Source organism: Dromiciops gliroides, chromosome 2 (assembly GCF_019393635.1).
Source record: "Dromiciops gliroides isolate mDroGli1 chromosome 2, mDroGli1.pri, whole genome shotgun sequence".
NCBI classification, from domain to species: domain Eukaryota; kingdom Metazoa; phylum Chordata; class Mammalia; order Microbiotheria; family Microbiotheriidae; genus Dromiciops; species Dromiciops gliroides.
In genome coordinates, this window is record NC_057862.1 from 198,342,067 (window position 1) to 198,365,521 (window position 23,455).

At 36.9% G+C, this 23,455-nt stretch overlaps 1 protein-coding gene across 1 annotated transcript in view; it reads right to left on the reverse strand.

Moving 5' to 3' along the window:
* NPAS3 (neuronal PAS domain protein 3) overlaps positions 1-23,455 on the reverse strand; it is a 1,138,615-nt gene that overhangs the window by 626,046 nt on the left and 489,114 nt on the right.

Below are 23,455 nucleotides of genomic sequence, written 5' to 3' on the forward strand. Positions count from 1 at the left end.
AGAAAGAAAGGAAGGAAGGAAGGAAGGAAGGAAGGAAGGAAGGAAGGAAGGAAGGAAGGAAGGAAGGAAGGAAGAAAAGAAAAGAAAGGACCTCAATAATTATACCCCAGAGTGTTCTGTCCACTATTCTGCAGCCCTGATCGGTTGTGCCATGTTTATTGTCAGACCCATCTGGATGACAGGTCCTGTGCTTAATGGCTGCTGTGTATTTGATTATTGACTGGTGACTATTTCCAATGGGCATAATAGACTACTGACTGACTGTTGGTAATACACAGCAATCTTTCCAGATTACACATGTAAGAGCTGAAAATAAAAGAAAACCAATTTCAGATCTTTAAAAAAGTACTTTCTGTCTGGAGGCTTGAAACAGTCTCAATATACATCTCACATCAGTCAGGTTGGCAAGCTTGTATCGACTCTATTAAATAATAATAAAAAAAAAGGTTCATGAATTTCAAGCTTGGAGGGCTCTAATTACCTCATGCTCAAACTTTAACTACAAAACTCAGATAAATTGCCGCACTAAAACCTTAGAAGATCCTCCACCTGATTTGTGTGAATGCATCTAAAGCCCAGTGATGCTGATCCTGGGGAGGTTCTGTGTGTGTATGTGTGTGTGTGTGTGTGCGTGCGTGCGTGTGTGTGTGTGTGTGTGCGGGTGTGTTTGTTCACGAACACTCTTGTGTATTCCCTTGTTGCTGAGCCCTCTGGGAATACATTTCAGACCTATTTCTAATGAGTGGATTACTTAGATGTTTTGGTAAAGCTACCCGGCAAATTAGTCAATCTGAGATTTTATTGTCCAAAAAGGAAGCCTTCCAGCCAAGAAATACTGGGGCCATGTGAGTTGTTCAGTTCTAGTTATCTACTTTGCCAGGTACAAGCAAGTCAGACTCAGCACATGTTGTTAACTGTAACATTAAGGTAAATGGCTGATAGTAAAAATACAGATAATTCAGATTTTTTTTGGGGGGGGAGTCTAAGAGGAGTGACCCTTTCTTGAACCCATTTATATACACTCAGAGGGGGTCCTGAGTTTATTCTGCTTTCCAGAATGTATGGTCTGCATTAAAAAAGCCAAAATCTGTGTATAATAAGCATTGTGTTAAGCAAACACTCTGTGCTTACACCCCAACAGCCAAGAAATTTCGAGAGGAACCACAGCCGCAGACACAGGAGAACACAGAAACCAAACACGACTTTCATATATCTTCCAAACATTCATCTTTTATCAAAGATGCACTGTGGAGAAATGTGGTTTCCCCTCTGCCTATTCTAACAGTCTCCTTGGCTATTTATCTAGTTACAAACTTTTTTAGACGTGAAATATTTTAAAAAGTCCTTTGGAAATGGCCTGAGGTAATTTCAAACTTAACAGACCCTGTCCCACCAGAGCTCATTACAGTGAATTTTATAACAAAGTACCCTCTACTTAATTTTCAGAGCTTAGCCAAGCGTACTAGAAATGCAGCTGCATTAAGTGCAATTAATGGTATAATAAAAGCAGTGGAGGGCTGTTTAACACTCGAGAACCAGCAGTAAACAGTGGCTCCATGTTCTCTAACAGTCAGTGATGTGTCAAAGAGGCTGAAGTGTGAGATTTCCTATACCAAGGGGGGAAAGCCAGTGTCTCCTGCTGGGAAAAAATCTTCTGTCCTTCAAGAATCCCACACAGAAATGGCGTAAAAGGAAATAAAATTATTCCCTCCAGTTATGCCACCAGCATTCTCCACTCCCTTTGAGCAGGAGTCCAAAACAATAAGCTCATATTCCCATCAGCGAGGGAAATAGACAAATTCAATTTCACAAAAAATGAGCCTAATAGCAAGTGACTCATATAATGCACAAAATGATTTGGTTTCATAACTAACAAAGTTTACTGTCAAATGACAGGGGTTGGGGGGCGGGGGAAGGAAAAAAACATCCTTTCTGTAATTGAGCAAATTGTGGTAGTAAGTTTATTTATTTTTTTTTAACTACAAGGTGGTGAGCAAACCTGAAAGACTCTGCATAGGTATAAATGTACCATCCGACATTTGAGTACAGAGAGTTAGAATTAATGGGAAAAAAAATAGGCACCGGCTGATAAAAAGCAAAGTTAAGTGCCATTTGGAAGGACCAACACATACAACATATACAGCACGCTGGTTTAATACTGATGAGAATTTTGCAGTGCTACTATGTCTGTGATAGGAAATACATGGCTTGCCTAGGGTTTATATCAACCTAGAGCCAGGTTAATTCACTTCTCATGGGCACAGAAGGTAGGGACAGGAGCAGAGACAGTCAAGGGGATGGAGAATTTTAAGCAAAAGAAGGACATATTTTAAGCAAAGGAAGGACATATTTTCAAAGACTAGAGGATAGAAGGATGGAGAGAAATCCACTCTCCTGCCTTCTATCCTCGATAGAATACAGCTTGGCTTGGATTTTATAGCCCTTCATGGTGAGACCCTAGTGTTCCTATCTTGAATCATTTCCCATTCTATCCTCCACATATTCTACTTCCAGCTGATCTGGCCTAGCAACTATTGCCTGAAATCAGCACTCCTGACTCCCACTTTGTGTCTCACAGGAGCTGTCCTCCCAGGCTTAGATTGACTTTCTTTTCTTTTGAGAGTCCTTAGCTTCCTTCAACATCTAGCTCAGGCGCTACTTTGTACTGAAAGCTCTTCCTAGCTCCCTTTGGTGGTGAGCTCTCCTTCCTCAAATTATTCTGCATTTACCTATGCGTTGACATTCTGTGCCCCTTGTTACAATAGAAGATATTTGAGGGCAGAGGCTGAGATTAGTTGGTTTTTTTCCCCTTGTTTTTTGGGGTTTTTTTGTTTTTTTGCGGGGAGATGAGGGTTAAGTGACTTGCCCGAGGTCACACAACTAGTAAGTGTCAAGTGTCTGGGGAGAGATTTGAACTCAGGTCCTGAATCCAGGGACAGTGCTTTATCTACTACTACACCACCCAGCTGCTCCCTCCTGTTCTTTGTAAATTTGGAATTCTTTTCACCAAGATATATCCCCAAAGTCTATACTTTAGTAGGTAAGTCTTACAGAATTATCTGAGGCTCTGAAAAGTTATGAGATGAGTAAGAGTCAGAGGTAGTTTAATCTAAGGTTTGCCTGACTTAAAATCACATAGCAAACATTTAATGTGAGTTTACTGAATACACACATACACACATCTCTGTGTGTGTGTGGGCAGATATATATACACAAACTCAGATAATATGTAAATGTGTGTGTGTGCACACAGCTAGGTGTCATGGTGGATAGAGTGCCAGGCCTGCTATCAGAAAGACTCATATTCCTGAGCTCAAATCGGGAATCGAACACTTACTAGCTGTATGACCCTGGAAAAGTCATGTCACTTTGTTTGCCTCAGTTCCTCATCTGTAAAATAAGCTAGAGAAGGAAATAGCAAACCCCTCTGGTATCTTTGCCAACAATACCCTAAAAGGGGGTCATGAAGAGTCAGACATGAGTGAATCACTGAACAATACTCCCCCCCCCCAATAACTTATAAAAGAGAATTTTACAAGCTATGGAATGACAAGACAAAGGCCTATTTAAGGTATGGAAGGTAGTAGAAAATAAAATGTTACCTTCAGTTTATTTTATTATTCCTGTTTTCTGGATGTAGAAGTGGCCATATGCAGTGAAATTAGTTAGAAGAAAGGAGAACAAAGACCTCGAAATACGCAAATTAGGATATCAAACCATGAATAATGGAGAGTTGACTGAAAGCTAATTTTAGGTAGTTGGATTCAAGTTTGATAAAATGAATGAGCACTTGTGTGTGTGTGTGTGTGGGGGGGGGTGCACACACACCTCCCTTAAGAACGAAATGTGAAATTCAGGAAATAGGAAGTAAGCCAGTTTGACCTGAAATGCATGAAGGAGAACCTCTGAAGGTGGGTTGGAGGTCTACTGTGAGGGTCTTCTACATTTTATCCTAGGGTTTCACAGGAGTTTCTTGAGCCAAGAAGTGTTGAGGTCAGACTTGAGTTTAAGGAAGAATATTTTGGCAGTTTTGGGGAGGGGATGTTGGGGGGGACAATCACTTAACCTCTTATGCCTTTGTCTCTTCCTCTGTAAAATGTAAAGATATATAAGGCTAGATGATGGTTGAGGTTTCTTTTCATTTCAAATCCTCTTGTTCTTTTTTTTTTTCTCCTCCACACTCTCACTAGTACAAAGACAAATGGGAAGCCTAAAGCTGTCTCTCTGCAACTTCTCCCCACTGAACTTGGTTTTCTCCAGGACAAAGACAAATCAGTTATATCACTTAAAACAGAATAGGGAAGGAGTGAAAAGTTGCCTTGATCTGAGCCCCTTTGCTTTTTAGACATAGCCTGGTGAATGACCCAGAGGTGCTCACTCTCACCACTTGTGGATCCATCATCTCCAAGGCGGAAAAAGGGGCCAGGGGAGAGGGGGAAAAAGGGGGGGAAGAAAAGAAACTTACATGATGACTTTATTATATATTTAAAAGGAATAGCAAGTTATAATAGATTTGCAGTTTCATGTGCAATCTTTTTTATTATACTATGTTATGGAAATGCCTGTTTTATCCCATAAATTAAAAATAAAATACATTAAAAAAAGAAGCTATAGTAAATAGAATCTTTTGGGTCACCTCCACCTCTGCTACAGTTCTATAGATGAGACCTGGCTAGGTGCAAAACATGCAAACATAAAGCATATTTCAAAGAACATTCGCCAAATCCTGTTTTTAGATCACACTACTCTGAACTAAAATTGATTTAAACAGTAAATAATAATGATGATCATAATTCATATGTATATTGTTTCCAAAGTCATCATGAATTACTGCTTTGAAAGACAACAAATACTTTACTTACAGTCTCCTTAGGATGTGTTCCAGGTCACTGATTAGCAGTGGCCAAAGTAAAGTCCTCTATTTTTATATATGTATTATATGTATGTGTGTGTATTATACACACAGACTTATTTGTGTTTACTGAATAAATGCAGGTTGTTTCTTGTTGAACTTATACCTAAAAGGATCTTCCCTTCTGCTCGTGAAATTTTTCACTTTTTTGCATTTAAGTGACTGAATCACTGAACAGAAATGAAATATTCTGTGTTATATTATTTTCTTTTTAAAAAGTCAAATACTTTTTAGAGGATTGATATAGCATTCACTCACATGTTAGTATGAATTAGTTTAGTTGTATTTTTTCAACACTTACTTGAAATAAAATACACTGAAAGAATGGGAGTTTTGAACAACTCTATGTAGTATGTGCTTTTATTATTCCATTTCACAGATAAAAAATGGAGTCAGAGATAAACTGAGTAACTTGCTTATGGTCACACAACTAGTCATTATGTAAGGCAGGATTTGACCTCAGGTGTTCCTGTTTCCTAGTCTAGTGCTCTTTCTACTGCAATACCCAGCTTCCTCATATGCTTTATGAACACATAGGGAGAAAGTATCTTCAAGGTTGTCAACCTGTAAGATCCTTTAACAGGTTCTAAATACAATTTAAAAGTCATATACAGGGGCAGCTAGGTGGCGCAGTGGATAGAGCACTGGCCCTGGAGTCAGGAGTACCTGAGTTCAAATCTGGCCTCAGACACTTAACACTTACTAGCTGTGTGACCCTGGGCAAGTCACTTAACCCCAATTGCCTCACAAAAAAATAAATAAATAAATAAATAAATAAAAGTCATATCCACATAGATGTACACACATGTACACACACATACGCACAAATATATGGACACTGATGCAGCATAATGTTCAGCCATATGCAGCATCAACTTTATTTTCCTGTCACCTATAATTTTCCCTAAAGACTGCTGACTTCTTTATGGTATAATGAACTTTAGTCCAAGATTACAATAAAAAAGCTTTCATAATATCCATGACCCAGACATTTCAGATTAATTTTTAAATTGCATCTGATAATCAGAACAAATGGGCAATTGGATGCTTGTGACCTTGAAAACAGGCTTTTCTTAACCTTCTTGTGCCTGTTTTTATTTTGTTCATATCTTTAAGGCCAAGTTTCATTAGGTAAAAGCTAAGTTGGAAGATTGTTTTCTGTATGTGTCAAGTAAATGCTTTATTTCATTAGAGTTTGTTGTGAATTTAAATTTAGTGTGAATTAGTTCATCCACAGAGGAATGGTAACTTTTTAATCACACCTTCATAAAATGTCGGTATATGGCTATTTCCTTAAGTGGAAAAAGAAGCCTTGGGATGAGATTGTAGTGCCTGGAATTTGATCACTCCAAAATGAAGAACTCATTTCAAATTTTTTTTGACATTAAATAAATAGTATTCCTTCATCAGTGGAATGTTAGAACTTAATAAGGATTTAGAGATGACATAATTCTCCACCCACCCACCCTGTTATTCTAGAGAGACCAGACTCCCAGAAAGGGAAAGTACCTGTATGAGGTCATAGAGTTATCTCTGAACTAGAATTCCTCACCTTTTCATTTACAACCTAGGTCTCTTTTAGGGTGGTAAAACAGACAGAGAACTAGATCTGGAATTAGGATAGACTGAGAATTGATTCTTGTCTCAGAAACAGAATAGTTGTTTGGTTTTATGTGAGGCTCTTAATATCCCTAAAACCTCAGTTCTCTCTCTGTCTTTGTCTCTCTGTCTCTCTGTCTCTGTCTCCGTCTCTGTCTCTGTCTCTCTATCTCTTCCCCTCCCTCTGTCAGTCCTTCCCCCCATCTCTCTGTCTCTCCCCCTCCCTCAGTCAGTCCCTCCCCTCCATCTCTTTATCTCTCTGTCTCTGTCTCTCAGTCTCTCTCTTCCTCTCTTGTGAATGGAAATAACAATAGTACTGACTTCTTGGCCTTGTTAAGAAGAATAAATGTGATGACTTAGTAGGTGAATGCTTTTCAAACTTAAAGTATTATGTAAATGTGAGCTATTATTATTTCATTTCAAGCACCACTGTTCACTACATGAAGCCTTTCCTGATCCCCCCAGGTCTTAGTGCCTACATAGTACTCTAATCTCTACTTAAGTTCCCTTATATGTATTTTGTGGGGCAACTAGGTGGCATAGTGCATAGAGGGCCAGACCTTGAGTCAGGAAGACTCATATTCCTGAGTTCAAATCTGGTCTCAGACACTTACTAGCTGTGTGACCCTGGTCAAGTCACTTGATTCTGTTTGCTTCAGTTTCCTCATCTGTAAAATGCACTGGGGAAGGAAATGGCAAACCACTCTAGTATCTCTGCCAAGAAAATCCCAAATGGGGTCATGAAGAGTCATACGAGACCGAAACAACTGACCACAACAATAAAAGCAACAACTAGATGAACATGGTAGCCACAAGTAGGCCACAGTGTACTTGCCAGTGATAACTCCTGGGATTCATTTTACCACTAGGGTCATCTCTTTGAATAAGACTATTTTTCAAAGGGCAACTAGGTGGCACCATAATTTATAAAGTGCTGGCCCTGAGGAGTCAGGGAGACTCATCTTCCCTAGTTCAAATCTGGCCCTGGACACCTGATAGCTTATCCTTATCACATTGGAGCAGTGTGTGTGTATATATATGTGTGTGTGTGTGTATGCATGTATATATATGTATATACATGTGTGTATGTATGTATGTATATGTGTATATGTGTGTGTACATAGATATGAATGCTCATACTTATGCACATGGATGTAGGCACAAGGAATATGGATTTGTGATGAATGGGAAAAAGAGAATGGTGGTTTAGAACATCAATCAAATACATAGTGTATGGTGTAACGATTGGAATAACGCCACCTGCTGGATACTTACTGTAGAAGAGTTCTGCCCATGAAGGGAAGGTCTTTGAGGGCAAGACCAGGAGTCAGGAAGTGACGCGGGCTAGTGGGAGGAGGAAGGAAGAGACTGGCGCTCAGTCTCGCGCTCTTTCCTGAGGACACTGGCGGAGAAGGGAGCTAGAAATGTGCTCTCCCTTTAATAGATAGGAATCTAGGCCTTTCTCTCTCTCTTTACCAAATTCTTATTCTCCTTAATAAATGCTTAAAAGTCTAACTCTTGCTAAAGCTTGTAATTGATTGGCGACCACTCATTAGATATTTTAGACAGTTTAGCTAGAATTTTAGCCCTTAACAATGGTTAACATAAAGGAAAAGCTGAGAACCCCTAAATGTTTTCAGGCTTAAACATAAGGAACTGTAAAAGATAAAAAACATGGGTAGTGAGGAGGAGAAAGAAGTACAAAAGGAGATAAAGTATTTCCAAAAGAAACCCAGAATCATCCCCGCTGAGTTCCACATAAGCTCTAGTCCAACACAAGCCTAGGGATGGTAAATCACCTTACAAAACACATCCCAGGAAGATGTGGATTCAATTACGGAGCAAGATGGACCACCAGCAGCAAAGACGTTATTCCTGGAATTTCAATGCAAAGCAAATGTACAGATGTTGGCATAAAAGTCAAACTGTTGGTAATGGAATTGAAAATAAAGATCCAGGAACGAGATTAGAAGATATAAAGAATTAGCCATGCAATAAAGGAGACCATTACATGCTTGGCATGGAGCACAGGAAGCCAGCACCTTATGACACTCTGAAACCAGCACCAATCAAATGACTAGGCTAAGAGAAATTGAGCAAGGATACAGAATAAAACAAATACTGTATTAAAATCACCATCTCCATAGGCAGGATGTAAAAATCATATCACACTCATTGAAAAATAATTCATTAAACTGCACCCCAGCAGGACATAAAGAACAACAAATAGTATAAAAAGATATCGAGCAGCAGGGGGGAATAAACTTTACAAAACTATTAAAGCGTGCAACAAAGAAAAATAATACAAGAGGGAAACAATGAAAGTGGCAGGCTAATATAGAAAATAACCATGTTAATTCATCAGAGAAAAGACATCATGAAAAAGACATATCCTCATTGCGTGAAAATTCACACTTGTTACTCAAACTATTTTTTTGTGTTTATGGTTTTTTTTCTCTATCTCTTTTTTTGGAGATGTCAAAACTGACCTTACACTAGAGAAGGAAGGAAGGAAACAAACTTTTATTAAGTAATACCATGTGCTAGGTACTAGGCTGAGTGCTTGACAGATATTATCTCATTTGACACAATAACCCTATGAAGTAGGTGCTATTGTTATACTGACTGTACAGATAAGGAGACTGAAGCAGACAGAGATTAGGTGACTTGTCCAATGTCACAAAGCTGGTAAGTGTCAGAGGTGATACTTGAACTCAGATCTCCTTGACCCCAGGTGCAGCACTCTATCCACTGTGCCAACTAGAGAAAGGAGCATTCAAATAGAGACAAGTAGGTTTCTATATGCATGGACTAGAAAAGCCTTGTCCCAAATAACTTTGCCAGATGTCACAATCATCCCTAGGCCAGCAGAGACATTGTTTTGTTCTGGGTGCAGAGGAGGACTGAAAAGAGAAAGGGTCAAATATTTGAGGATTCACCAATTTGATGAAAGTATTGGCTCCTGAAGATAACAATACTAATAACAGCTAGTATTTCTATAGTACTTAAAAAAATATATTTATTTATTTATTTTAGTTTTCACCATTTGTTTAGACAAGATTTCCAATTTCAAATTTTTCTCCCTCCCTCTCCCCCTCCCTTAGACAGCAGGTAATCTGATATAGGTTATATATATATATATATATATAATGTTTGCAAACATCTTAAACAGGATGTTTAGCTTCCCTCTCCCTAGCCTTTCTCACCAGTTGATTGTATGGTTTCTCAAGGCAGAACTATCTATATGTGTTTGTTGTTCTTTTCACTTGTGTCTGCCTCTTTGTGACCCAATTTAGGCTTTTCTTGGTAAAGATACTGGAGTGATTTGCCATTTCCTTCTCCAGATCATTTTACAGATGAGGAACTGAGGCAAACAGGGTTAAGTGACTTACCCAGGGTCACAATACTACTAAGTGTCTGAGGATGGATTTGAACTCAGGAAAATGTCTTTCTGATCTGGTACTTTATCCACTGCGCCCCCTAGCACCCAATCAATATGTGTAGAAGTTGTCTTATCAAAACCTCTAGATTTTGAGTCAGGAGACCTTAGGTTGGTTGACTCTTACCTCTGCTACTTAATATACCTGTGTGATCTTGGGTAAGTCATTAGCCCCTAATAGCTTCAGTCTCAATTTTTCATCTGTAAAATGAAAGGAGCAGACTAAGCCAGTTTTAGTTCTAAACACTAAATATAAACTATTGAACAATACTGTAAGGGATTTTTTTTCAAGAATTATCAACCTTTATATCTGTCAAGGATACATACATTCACATCTAGAATGTGGCCTAAAATTCCATCTCTAAAATTATACATTTTTGTGATGCCAGATGCATCAACTCTAGAAGTCCACATTTGAAAGAGTATATATCAGGGGCAGCTAGGTAGCACAGTGGATAAAGCACCGGCCCTGGATTCAGGAGTCCGGCCTCAGACACTTGGCACTTACTAGCTGTGTGACCCTGGGCAAGTCACTTAACCCCCATTGCCCCACCAAAAAATATATATATATATATATTAGCCAGGAAGAAAAGGAGCTGCTCCTTTTTTTTGGGGGGGGTGAGGCAATTGGGGTTAAGTGACTTGCCTAGTAAGTGTTAAGTGTTAAGTGTCTGAGGCCGGATTTGAACTCAGGTCCTCCTGACTCCAGGGCTGGTGCTCTATCCACTGCGCCACCTAGATGCCCCAAGCTGCTCCTTTTTTATTTAGACTTCAGCAATAATTAGTTTGTCAGTTATTCTAATAACATTACATTGGAAAATAAAAAGCAAACCCAATATGTGCAAATAATTCAGAGCATCTTTGATTTATAAATAAAATGGATCTCATAAGTCATCTCATCCATCACCATTGTTTTACAGGTGAGGAAACTGAGGCCCAGATTTGGCAATTTGCCCAAGGTCCCTCAGGGTAGAAGTGGTAAGAAGGTTGAAATGCCAGGGAGTTTAATGGTAAGTTTGTATGTATATATTTGAGGAGTAAGTAAGGCAGAAGCAAGGAATTTGGAGAGGACGGGATAAAGTCAGGAGATATGAGACTCAAATGCATGCTGTAGTGGGGGGCCCCTACGAAACATAACAATGCTCGAAAAAGCATCAGAGCCAGAGAAAGTGGAGAAAACTGAGGATGATATGCTATAGATTAACTCTACTGAAAGCTAGAATGTTTTGTGAAAAGAAAAACTGCCATTCAATTTTCATTTGCAGATTTATTCTTCTTTTCCCCAATTCTAGGTAACTTACTTTACTCTGGTAACAGAGTGATGAATTCAAGAAACTGATTGTATGGAAGTTCAAATTTAAAGGCAACCTTTCAAAATGTAGCCACTAATCTATGCATGATGGCTGTTGTGGTTGGGGTTTTTTTTTGTTCTTGTTTTTTCTGGTGTGCATCGAGATATACAATTTACTTACATATAGATTGAATGTAATCTCTACATCATTCTGGACATCAGAAATGAATGTTCATAGATGTGCTTTTCTCTCCACTTACAATTAGAATCTCAAGCTTTGTTTCTTTTTATTTATCTTGGCAATTGGCTATAGCATGGATAAACAACCTATGTTTGTCTTTAAAAGCAAAGTTGTTTTCCAGTTATAGGTTCCAATAAGTTACACTCAAGACCTTAAACCTTCTATTTTTTCCACTTTGTATCTGTAAATATGGAATGGGGTAGAGGAGGAAAAGGGGCAGAATGGAAACGGTGGTGGGGGAGGAACTAGATTTAGTCATATTTTCATTTACTATTCTTGCTGGGTAGAGATTTTCAATGTCAGTTAGGAATGATTTTTTTTAATGGCTAAGTTATAAACACCTGAAAACCAGCAGGTGCCACTGAAGTAAATAGTTTGAGGATTGCATGTGGCTTTCTTAATTTCAAATATGGATCATAACTGATGATAATTTTTAAGTGTCAAACTATAGAAACTATTATATTTCATTTTACTACCATGTAAAGTTCATCTGGAACTAACACATGCAAACAATCTATACATCAATGAATAATTTTGCTTATTGTAGTATGCTTTGGTGAAGGACAGCTGTGAATGAATAAATAAAAAGTCATTTGTTAATTTCTTACTATAAGCAAAGCACTGTGCTAAGTTTGGGGGATACAATTAGAAAAGTATGACAGTCCCTGCTCCCAACAATCTCAGATTCTGTTGGGGAGACAACACACATAGGTCTCAGCAGCAAGTCAGATAGAAAGGCACAGTAGTCCTTAAGGATCAGGGCCAAGGGAATGCAAGATAATGCATCTTCTTTTATGTCATTGCCACTGATAAAACCAGAGCTATCCATTCACCAGTAAAGAAGTAGTCAAAGAATTTGGAAAAACACTTTTCAAAAGAAGAATTCTATACTCTTAACAAACATATCAAAGAATGTTCCAAATCACTAATAATGATTAAAAGACATCCATTGGCCAACAAGCATTTATTATTTATTAGCTACAAACCAGACACTGAGTAAGATAATGAAGATATAATTTTTTAAAAAATCAACAATAATCTTAATGGCAACAAATCCTTGATCTTCACAGGTGATTTTGATATTTTTGAAACCTACCATGTTTAACACAGCCTAATAAATTGGCATAGACAACATAGGGTAGGCATAGTAAAATTCTGAAGGAGTTGTGGGAAGGTAGACACATTAATGCATTGTTGGTGGACTTGTTCATTGTTGGAAACCATTTTGGAAAGCAATTTGGTATTATGCAAATAAACTGGCTAAAATATCAATATCCTTTGACTTGAAGATTCTACTACTAGGAATATATTCCAAGTAGGTTATTGATAAAAAGAAATATTTACCAAAATATTTAGAATATTACATTGGGAAGTGGAATAGAGCTTGAAACAAAGTAGATGCTCATTGATTGGAGAATAATTAAACTGTGATACATGAATGTAATATTTCTGTTCTGTAATATATTATTAATATGATGAACAGAGAAACATGGAAAAACTAATATGAACTGATGCAGAATGAGGTAAGCAGATCTAGGGAAACAATATGCAAAATGATTCCATTAACATAACTGAAAAGAATATAACAAAATAATAAAAAGTGAATGTTGCAAGATTACAAATAAATACTGCCCTCCATAAGAGATTCCACTCCTTTGTAGAAGTGAGAAGATCATGGGTATGGAGCATTGCTGATATTTTCAGATTTTATATGCATTGATTAATTTTACAGATTTTTTTCTCTTCTTCCTCTTTTTAAAAATATTCTTTTTGAAAACAAATATTAAATAATAAGACTTATGGTTTTATATGAAATCTTTGTTTTCTGCTTTTTATGTGAAAATGTTCTTTTTTAGTATTTAATTATATAATTTAAAATAAAACATATTTAAACATTACAAATTTAAAAATATTCTTTTTAGATGGGATGGTTCTTGGGAAGTGGGAAGGATACTGGGGAAATTTTAACAATGCAAAACCAAAAACATGTCAATAAAAATGTATTGAATGATTTAGAAGTACCAAGGATTTTAGTGGTAAGAACTTTATTTTCTGGTTCTTTAATAAATATAATTGTTAAGAAGGTGAGGACTATAGCATCTATACAGGCATTTTCCAAAACCCATCATACAAGGAGTTGACCTTATATGCAGAGGACAGGTTGGATGTTAAGGCATATAGTCAGTTGTGTGTATATAGGGGCAGGGGGAAGAGAGAGTACTAGGTTGTTTTGAAGAGAGTCAAAGAGAATGTGGTAGTTTGAGGTGGTAGCAGTATTTTGGGACCTGTTTTGTACATGTCATCTCTTGTCTTTATCTCATTATGCCTTGCTCGTTTATCTAGGCTGGCTTGTTTACCTCCACTTATAGCAGTTGGTTTGAAGTCGATGTTGACAGTAGCAGAAATGGTGGGTCCTTTCTCCACAAGAGTTGCTTTCTTGGAGGAGGACTTGTTGGGGTCAGGTAGGGCTCTTGGTCTGGGGAACACTGCTATTCCCAGGAACCTTGGGTCAAACTGCCTTTAAATAGTGGCAGGTCAGTAACTATGGTTAGTGACATCTAAATTAGCAGCAGGACTTCCAGAAATTGTCTTGACTTCAGGGCAGGTGTTGCAGACCCTATCTAGAGGAAAGATGTATGACAGCTATTTTTCAGATCAATTTCTAGAGATTCACCTGCTCAGGATATGGCCATCAAGCCCTTATTAAAGTTCTATTAAACAGGTTATATTCATGAAGATATTGGAGAACTTGCAAATGGAGTTTCATTTTTTTTTACAATATCACTAGTGGTCCTGAGTAAGTTAGCCATCTAGCCAACAAGTTGAATTCCTAAATGAGACTCAATCAGAATTTGCCCTGAGGATTTAGAGACAGTAACATGGATGGAGAAATGAGGCTGAAGTAATAATAGAGTCAAATGACTTGGAGGAGGTTTTTCACTATGAGATCAAAGGTGATGATGGTGCAGATCTCATTAAAGTGAGTTATAATTTTCCTGTAGATCACAAAGATAAAACAATCTGTTTTCAGCTCCAATTATTTCTAGATTTCTTTCCCAAGCCCTTGAGCCAATAGCTTCTCCATTATTCAGATAAATGATAGGCGAAATAAAACCTTACGAGAAAGAAACACTCATGGCCATAATTCATGACTATCTAAAAGGGAGATTTCATACTACTGAACAACAAGGTAATACAAATGACTGGATTATTAATTTAGACCATGGGGATAAGTTAAAATGTAAGCAAGTGTTAGAGAAAAGATTTGAAACCACTTTGCCCTGCTATCTAGTATATAGGGCAGCATCTCACACCAATTCCCTACATTACTAGATTCTTCCTTATATGCTAGATAGCAGGGTACAGTGGAAAATATTATGGATTTGAATGCAGACAATCTGTTTTCAAATCCTTTCACCGATACTTGCTATGTATGTGCCCTTGGAAGAGTCACTGATTCTTTCTGAATCTCAGGTCCTTCATCTGTAAAATAGGGCATAAGGGTTAAAGTAGATGATATATAAGGTCCCTTCTGGTTCTAAATATATGATCTGATGATTCTAATGAAGACTACAGCCTGCTCATTTTGGAATTACTCAAAGGGCAATGTTGAAGAACATGAAAGCAGCTGGGTGGCACAGTGGATAGAATGCTGGGCCAGGAGTTAGGAAGACATCTTTATGAGCTCAAATCTGGTCTCAGATACTTTCTAGTTATGTGACCTTGGGCAAGTCACTTAACCTTGTTTGCCTCAGTTTCCTCAGGTATCAAAATGAGCTGGATAAGGAAATGACAAACTACTCTAGTATCTTTGTATCTAGTATCTTAGTATCTAGTATCTAGTATCTTTGCCAAGAAAACCCCAAATGAGGTCACAAAGAGTCAGGCATGACTAAAACAACTGAACACACTGCCACCACCACTAACAAGAGGAACATGGCAGCCATAAGTAGGCTGTGATGTACTGCCAGTGATAACTTCTGAGCAAGAAGTATTATAAAAGAAATCATCAAGGGAATGTAGTCCTTATTGAAAAAGGACATGGGCAGTTCTATTAGTGAGAGCAAAGCACAGCAGGTAGATATCCTGAGTGTTTCATTTTTATGCAAAGAACACAAAAATCTCAAGTTCTTAACCTCTATTCCATAGTTCTGTGGATAAATTTCAGGGATTCTGCCAATTTCAATGCAAAAAAAATATGACAACTTCATTTTCACTAACCTTTCATTTCCTTTGTAATCCTATGCATTTGATTTTATGCTTTTAAAAAACATTACTCTGAAAAGGAATCTGTAGGTTTCATCAGACTACCAAAGATTTCCATGACACAGAAAAGGTTAAGACCTCCTGCCTTCAAGGGAGGCCTTTAGTAAATTGGGTAGATTCTCTAAGGGGGATCTGTGGGAATACTTGAGACCTGTACAGAATGAGAAAGTATGGATAGGCAGTGATCTGCACTGTCAAAATGAAGAGCAACATTTCTGAAATCAAAGAACCATCCAAGGATTGATGCACATTGTTTATTTTTTCTATATTATCTAAGAGATCTTGTTGCAATCAGTTTGTATCTAAATGTTGCAGCAGTCTATACTTTCTCTAATAAGAAATCATTTCACAAGGTCCTTTCTGGCCAAGAAACTCTCAACTACTATAAACTAGTCAGACACAATACAAGATGATTAGGCTAGGAGTATGGAGACTATGTAGAATAAATGCCAGTTAAACATTATAGCATGCTTCATTTTAATCATGTAGCTTTCATCTTTTTTGAACACGCTTTTAGAATCTCTTGAAAAATATGTTCTGGATTTTTTTTTAAAAGGCTGAGCTGCGGTTAAGCACTGCAAGCTGTTGGGTATATACTGTCTCAAAACATTTTTTTTTTAATTATTAAACTTTTCAGTGTTGGAGATCCTGATTCTTGTTGATCTAAAAAAAGGGGAGAAAAATGGTTCCAAATGAAAACCCTGAATTGTAGAGCACACAAAATTGTGTATTTTCATATTTGTTATTATGTCAAATATGTTCAGTTCATATTTGCCATCATTTCAATAACTGATAAATGCCAAGATGTAACAGAGAAACTTTCTGAGACATTACATTAGTTGTATGTCTAATACTGATATAGCAAATATAATTACAACAGAAATTTGCATAACAAATAAATTTCAACTTTTAGCCAATGATCCACTTATAGGAAGCATGATATAATAAAATATGTATCCAAAGAACTTGAAGGGTCCCTTTAGCTAAGCTGAGATGGGATCTGACCTGTTCATTACAGACATAAAGCAAGCTATGTGAGCCTGCCAATATCCCACTGTTAAGGAGGATTCCAATCCTTGCCCTGATAAATGGATAATTTGAACAATGGCATTTTCCCCCTTAATATTAAGTGGGGCTATTTGAGGGGGGAAAGCAGGTGAAGTAGACTTGGGCTTCTAGATTCTCTAGTAAGTTATACATAGTGACAATTATAATGCCTCATAACTATAATACAATATGGCATATAATAATAGTTTATATTTACATAACAGTCTACAGTTTAAAAAAAGGAAAAGAGAACACTGGAATTAAATGCAGAACAGAGATTATATAAATTATATTGCATTTTTTTTGTTTTTTATTTATTTATTTATTTAATATTTTTTATTGCATATTCAAAAGGAATATGTCTAAGTCCAAATATTGCTGTTGTGAAGAATAGCACAGACCAAACAGAGACAACCAAATTCTCTCTATATTTAGAATGACCTGGATGCTGATATAGATTTTAAAAGATTCTATTGCTCTACTTCACATGTTTTATCATGAAATGATTATTTCCTTATTTTAAAAAGTGAAGGAATTCATAAGGGGCACTCTTTTTCAAGACCTAATTCTGATCAATAAGTAGGGACTATTTACTAAAGGAGAAACAACTGGAACCATGCCGGGAAAACAACTGCTCTATTTTGGGGTTCTTACATGGATAAGGAAAGGGAAAGGCGGGAAAAATCTGATGCATATCTTTGATTGGGAGAGACCAGATTTCAAAGGCTTCATTAAAAAAAAAAAGCAGAGCTAAGATCCTGGGGATTAAATTCTCAAATAGAAGTCCACTAAAGACAGATGGGATACCTCCAAGAACAAAAAGCTGACGATAACATCACAAATGCTTATGATGAGGAACCAAAAGGAGAGTCATCTGAAAAAAATAACTGATATGAATGCATAAGGAATTTCACTTGTTTTAGAAGTCATATCTGCTGCATGTTAAAATAAGTATATTTAAGAACATTGTGTTATATATATATAGTATGATTTTCAAGGATAAAATAAACTGTCGATAGAGAAATTATTGTAGTGATTATAAGTATCTTTGCATCTTCTATCTCTTCCATTGAAAATCTCTATGGTATTGACTAGAAAACATTGGTGGCAAAAGAAAAAGCTTGTATTTGTTGAAGACTGTAAGAAATTGAAATAAAAGAGGTAACAGTTTAGAGGTGGACATAGGGTGCAATGGCAGTAGAGAAAGAAAGAAAATTGTGTTGTTGTGTTTTTTTAAAATAGTCCCTCACCTTGAACAGTAAAATGGTACTAAGGATGAAGAAACCTAGAGAGATTATTCTTAATTTTGATAGAGAAAATGCATACTAGGGATGGGGAGGGAGAGAGAGAGAGAGAGAGAGAGAGAGAGAGAGAGAGAGAGAGAACAGAAGAATAGCAGGGGTAAAAATAGACCTGTGGGGGCCTCTGACAGAGGAACCATTATATTTTATTATTCTGAAGACTTACATAGATCTTTGAGACCAGTGGTTACACATCAGAGGATTCTGTTTTGTTTCCCTCCCTCTTTTAATTAAAAATTCATCTGAGATACTACAAACTATGTTTTTTCAAGTGGGGAGTTCATCTAAATATACTAGTTCTATCACACATGGAAATTCTTTGATTTCATGAATGAGAGCATAAGAAGCAAGAGGGAAAAACATTACAAAATGTTCCTGTGCTCTTTCTGTCACAAGATAATGACACAAGGATAACAATAATAATGACAATAATGATGATAATGATAGCTAACTCTGTGTAATACTTTCAGGTGTGCAAAGCGTTTTATATATATTATATAATTTAATTCTCACAATCTTGGGTTTGTGGCTGCTTCTATTATTATATGCATTTTATAGATGAGGAAACAGAGTATGAGAAGGCAAGTGACTTGCTCAGGTTCATGTAATACTAAGTTCCTAAATCAGGCTTCAAACTTAGGTCTCCTGATTCAAACTCCTTTTTTGGGGGTGGGGGTGGGGAATGGGGGTTAAGTGACTTGTCCAGGGTCATACAGGTAGTAAGTGTCAAGTGCCTGAGGTCAGATTTGAACTCAGGTCTTTCCAAATCGAGGGCCGGTCCTTTATCCACTGCGCCACCTAGTTGACTCTTGACTCTCAACTATATCCTCTAAGAAGTAAAGAGAGGTAATCAAAGATTAAGGTGCTTTTTTTAAAGGGAGTTTTTGAGTACTAATAAGAATACCAAGAAAGCTAAAGGTAAAAGTGTATTAAACAATGGGAACTCCAAAAAGCAGGACACAATTATTTTTAATCTGCATAATTAATAATTGAATCTGCATAATTAATATTCTATCCATCGCTTTCTTAAGTCTAGACAATCAACATAAGAGTAATTCAAGTCCAGATGTGTGTAGCCTTTGCTGCCTTCTGAGGTGCTCACATCAATAATTTAACAATCAGCTCAAGGTTCGAGCTGGCTCCACTCCTGCATACATCTGGCAAAATTCCAGAATAGAGTAAGGCTTGTTATTGATAATAAAATAGATCATTAGCTATATCAGGGTGGGGGGCAAGAAGAAGATGACAAAAAGGATACAATTTCTCTTTGGGTAGAAGGGATGATTTTTGCAGTTGACTGGGAGAGAAGTTGTAGGAATCCTTTTTGGCTATCGCTTTGATTTTTATGATTTTATAGTTACTCAATTCCTAATTTGCTTCTGTTTTCCCTATTTCAAATTGAGAAAAAGAACAAAAATAATGGCAGAGGGAAAAATCCTTTAAAAAGTAATGATACTCAAAACTCAGCTGGACTGTTTTAGGAGTTAGTCAATAACATTATTGGAAGAATTAAATTAGGGACTGGTTGACCAATTTTTGATCATAATCATAAATAAACACTTATTAAGCACCTGTTATGCATCAGGCACTATGCTAAGTGCTGAGAATACAAATACAAAAAAAGAAAGGCAGTTTCTGCCCTCAAGGGGATTACAATCTAATGGGAATAGACAATACACAAAAGGAAGAGAAAGGAGGGAGGCAAGGTTAGGAAGAGGTACACAGCTCTGGAGCATCATAGAAAAGTCAAATTAACTCCAAATGAGTCCAACATGCTGTTTTGGATTGGCTCCTAATCTCAGATGCTATGATTCTATATCTTCTTCTCTACCTCCCCATTACCTAAAACATAAACACCATTATCTTTTCATAAAGAAGCCCAGAAGCCTGGGAGGAATCCAGCTTCTAAAAGACACCTCTTCTTAGGAAAAACAGCTGTTCCAATCATGTTTTGAAGAAAACTAGGAATATGAGACACCAATAAAGTTTGATGGCAGTCTAAGCCCAGCACTACCAAGAACATCACCAAGTATCAGAACTTTCAAGAGGGTCACAGATATTCAATGAAATAAAAATGCCGTTAAAAATATAAGTGCTTTGGCACTTTGGCATTATGATCTATTAATGTATGAAAGAAGTTAATTTATGATATCTGCTTTCTGCTTCTAGATCTTTAAAAAATGAGCAGCGAGGCTGTCCAAGTGACTCAGTGTCTAATATGACCAACTTTTCAGTGTTGTCACATTTGTACGTGATATTTGTAGTTTATCACTTACATTCCTGATTTTTTTCTCTCATTTTCACATCAGGCATTTGAGTTAATGATCTTTCCAATGAGAAAATATGAAGCATCTATATCTATCTATCTATATCTATCTATCTATCTATCTATCTATCTATCTATCTATCTATCTATCTATCTATCTATCTATCTATCTATCTATCTTGAGAAGACTGAACCATCAACTCTCTAAGGACCCTCCTAGCTCTAATATTTTCTCTGTTTTAGCCTACATGGCCTCTGGGACTTCACTCAGATAAATGCAGTTCAGGGCATTTCACACTAAAAATTTTCCCTCTAAATACCAATAAATCGTAGCTTTAAAAAAATCAGACTGGATCCATGTGAAAGGTCCAGATGTGCATGGAATACTCTACATCATTGCATCATGGTGTTAAATACTTTAGCCAATTCTAGTCCAAGCGTACTATACACACACACACATATATCCCATATCTTATAGTAAATTACAGTTATGGGGGGAACACACACATATATGTATGTATGTATGCATGCATGTGTCCATAATACATATATGTGTATACATACACACATACATGTATGATTGCATATGCATGCATGTGCGTGTATACACACATATATACACATGTGTAGTTATATATGTAAGTGTATGTATGTCTACATCTATCTATCTATCTATCTTTGTGTTAAATGACAGTAATGGGGGGAATTACACACTTGGACTTGAATTGGTAAAAGTATTATATCTGTGTGTATATATATATATATATATATACATATGCATGTGTATACACACACACACACACATATATATGATCTCTTTCAAAGTATATAAATTATCTCATGTATCCTCAAACCATGGTATCATTCTTGTTTTACAAGTCAGTGATGCTGTTAAGAGAGGGAGAGCTAAGTTATCAGCTTAGGATGTCATGATCTGTCTAGTGTTCTTTCCACCAGATTACCCTATCTTGAGTTTATACAGCTTTTCTCCCATCCTGAAGCCTGAAGGTGAGCTATTTCACAATGCACTATCTTCGATGCTACCTGCCTCTTTGATATCTGTGAATAACCTCCATCTTCTTTACTCATCCCTTCTGATACAGGATTCTAAAGACTAGAGGAAATACATCTAACGGTCAAATGAATTTATTGTTGCAATGGCAACTTGTCATGGAGGAAAGACTTCATACTGAAGTGATGGAATCTGTGTGGTTAAAGAAGCCGCCCAACTAAACCCATGTTTGTTTGGCACCTATGCCCTAGTGGAATAATTTGACCAACTTGTGAACAGGCATGATGCCATCCAAGCATATGGGTATGATTGTAGGCTGCCAAGTGACCATGTAGGAGAATCAGAAATGTTTGCTGAGGGCAGCAGTCCCAGTCTAGGACATCCAAGCAGCTGTCTATCCTGAGATTTACATGCCTGTGGTTAAAGGGATATGACATTGCTAATCCAAAGCCTGGATTAATTTTTTAAAACCCCATAAAATTAGATTCTTTGGCTACAAATGTATACTTGGGGAAATTAGGGGATCACCTACTGGTCCCTTACAAACCTTCACAAAAATATGAAGATATGTCTCTATTATATATATTTTCAAGGAGTCCTTACAAATTTCGTGATATTAACACTGAGATGAAAAGAAAAACTCCTAATAAAGTATCATCCATCTTTATTCTTAGTCTGAATTTTCTAGAAGTGTTGTTATGTGGTCATTTTTTAAAAGAAAAACATTATGTGTACGTATAGACACATCTATTCTGGTAAATCCTAAGTAACCAAGTCATAGTCATAACTTCTACTAGAGTGAAAAAATCAAGCAAATGTATAAATTGTATACTAGAATCATGATACTATCAACCACCAGTTCCAGGAAATGTATAGGCTGTTTTTTTTGTTTGTTTGTTGTGGGGTTTTTTTACACACTTAAAAATACTAGCTGGTTTACTGAATCTTAATATGCCATTGCTCTGCAAATAGTAATACTTCATCTAGCTAGAACATAATTCCCATCCTTGTCCATCTGTAGCACACTTATGAATCAGGAAAGAAGTTTTCTGACCATCCAAAAGACAAGTCAAAATGTCTAACAAAAATATTCATGAACTGGGCTACATGTTCACATTTATAATCCATTTACTCTTACTTTGCCAACAATTCTAATGTGTATTTGTTTACTGTTTCTAAGTTAATAAATTTTTTAAAGGGAAAATCAAGGTGTGTGTGTGTGTGTGTGTGTGTGTGTGTGTGTGTGTGTGTGCATTTGCCCGTGTGCATGCACATGTGCACATGTCCCGATTTCTTAAAGGCAGGCAGGTGGACTGTGTTGGCCTATAACAACACGGACAATAACAATAAGAGCTAGCTACAATTACATAGTACTTTAAAGTTTGCAAAGTTCTTTATAAATATTAAATTATTTTATCTTTACAAAAAGCCCGGGAGGAAGATGCAGTTATTTTCCCCATTTTATAGATGAGGAAACAGGCAGGTAGAAATTAGATGGCTCACAGGTTCATTTAGCTCCTAAGTGTATGAGGCTGGATTTAAATTTGGGTCTTTCTGACTTCAGTTCCAGAGCTCTAACCACTGGGAAACCTAGTTGCTTGTAAACTAATACTTAGCAGTCAGATAGAAGGAAAATAACAATTACAAAAACGTAGACAATAGAACTGAAAAAAGGAAATATGAGACCATTTTGTGTGTGTGTGTGTGAGAGAGAGACAGAGACAGAGACAGGCAGAGAGACAGAGAAAGACAGAGAGAGGGGTGGGGACAGTGTTTGGATGGAGGGACAAACATCTATATACCAATGAGTCTATATTTCAGAATACATTACATATTGCAGCATTAGACTTAATTAAAAAAAAAATTTGTGGGGCAATGAGGGTTAAGTGACTTGCCTAGGGTCACACAGCTAGTAAGTGTCAAACGCCCGAGGCCAGATTTTAACTAAGGTTCTCCTGGATCTAGGGCCAGTGCTTTAACCGCTGCACCACTTAACTGCCCAGATTTAATTATTAATAATGATTCTGATTCATTTAGAAAAGATAAAATTATATCTAATTCCTCTGTTTAAGTAGAAAAGG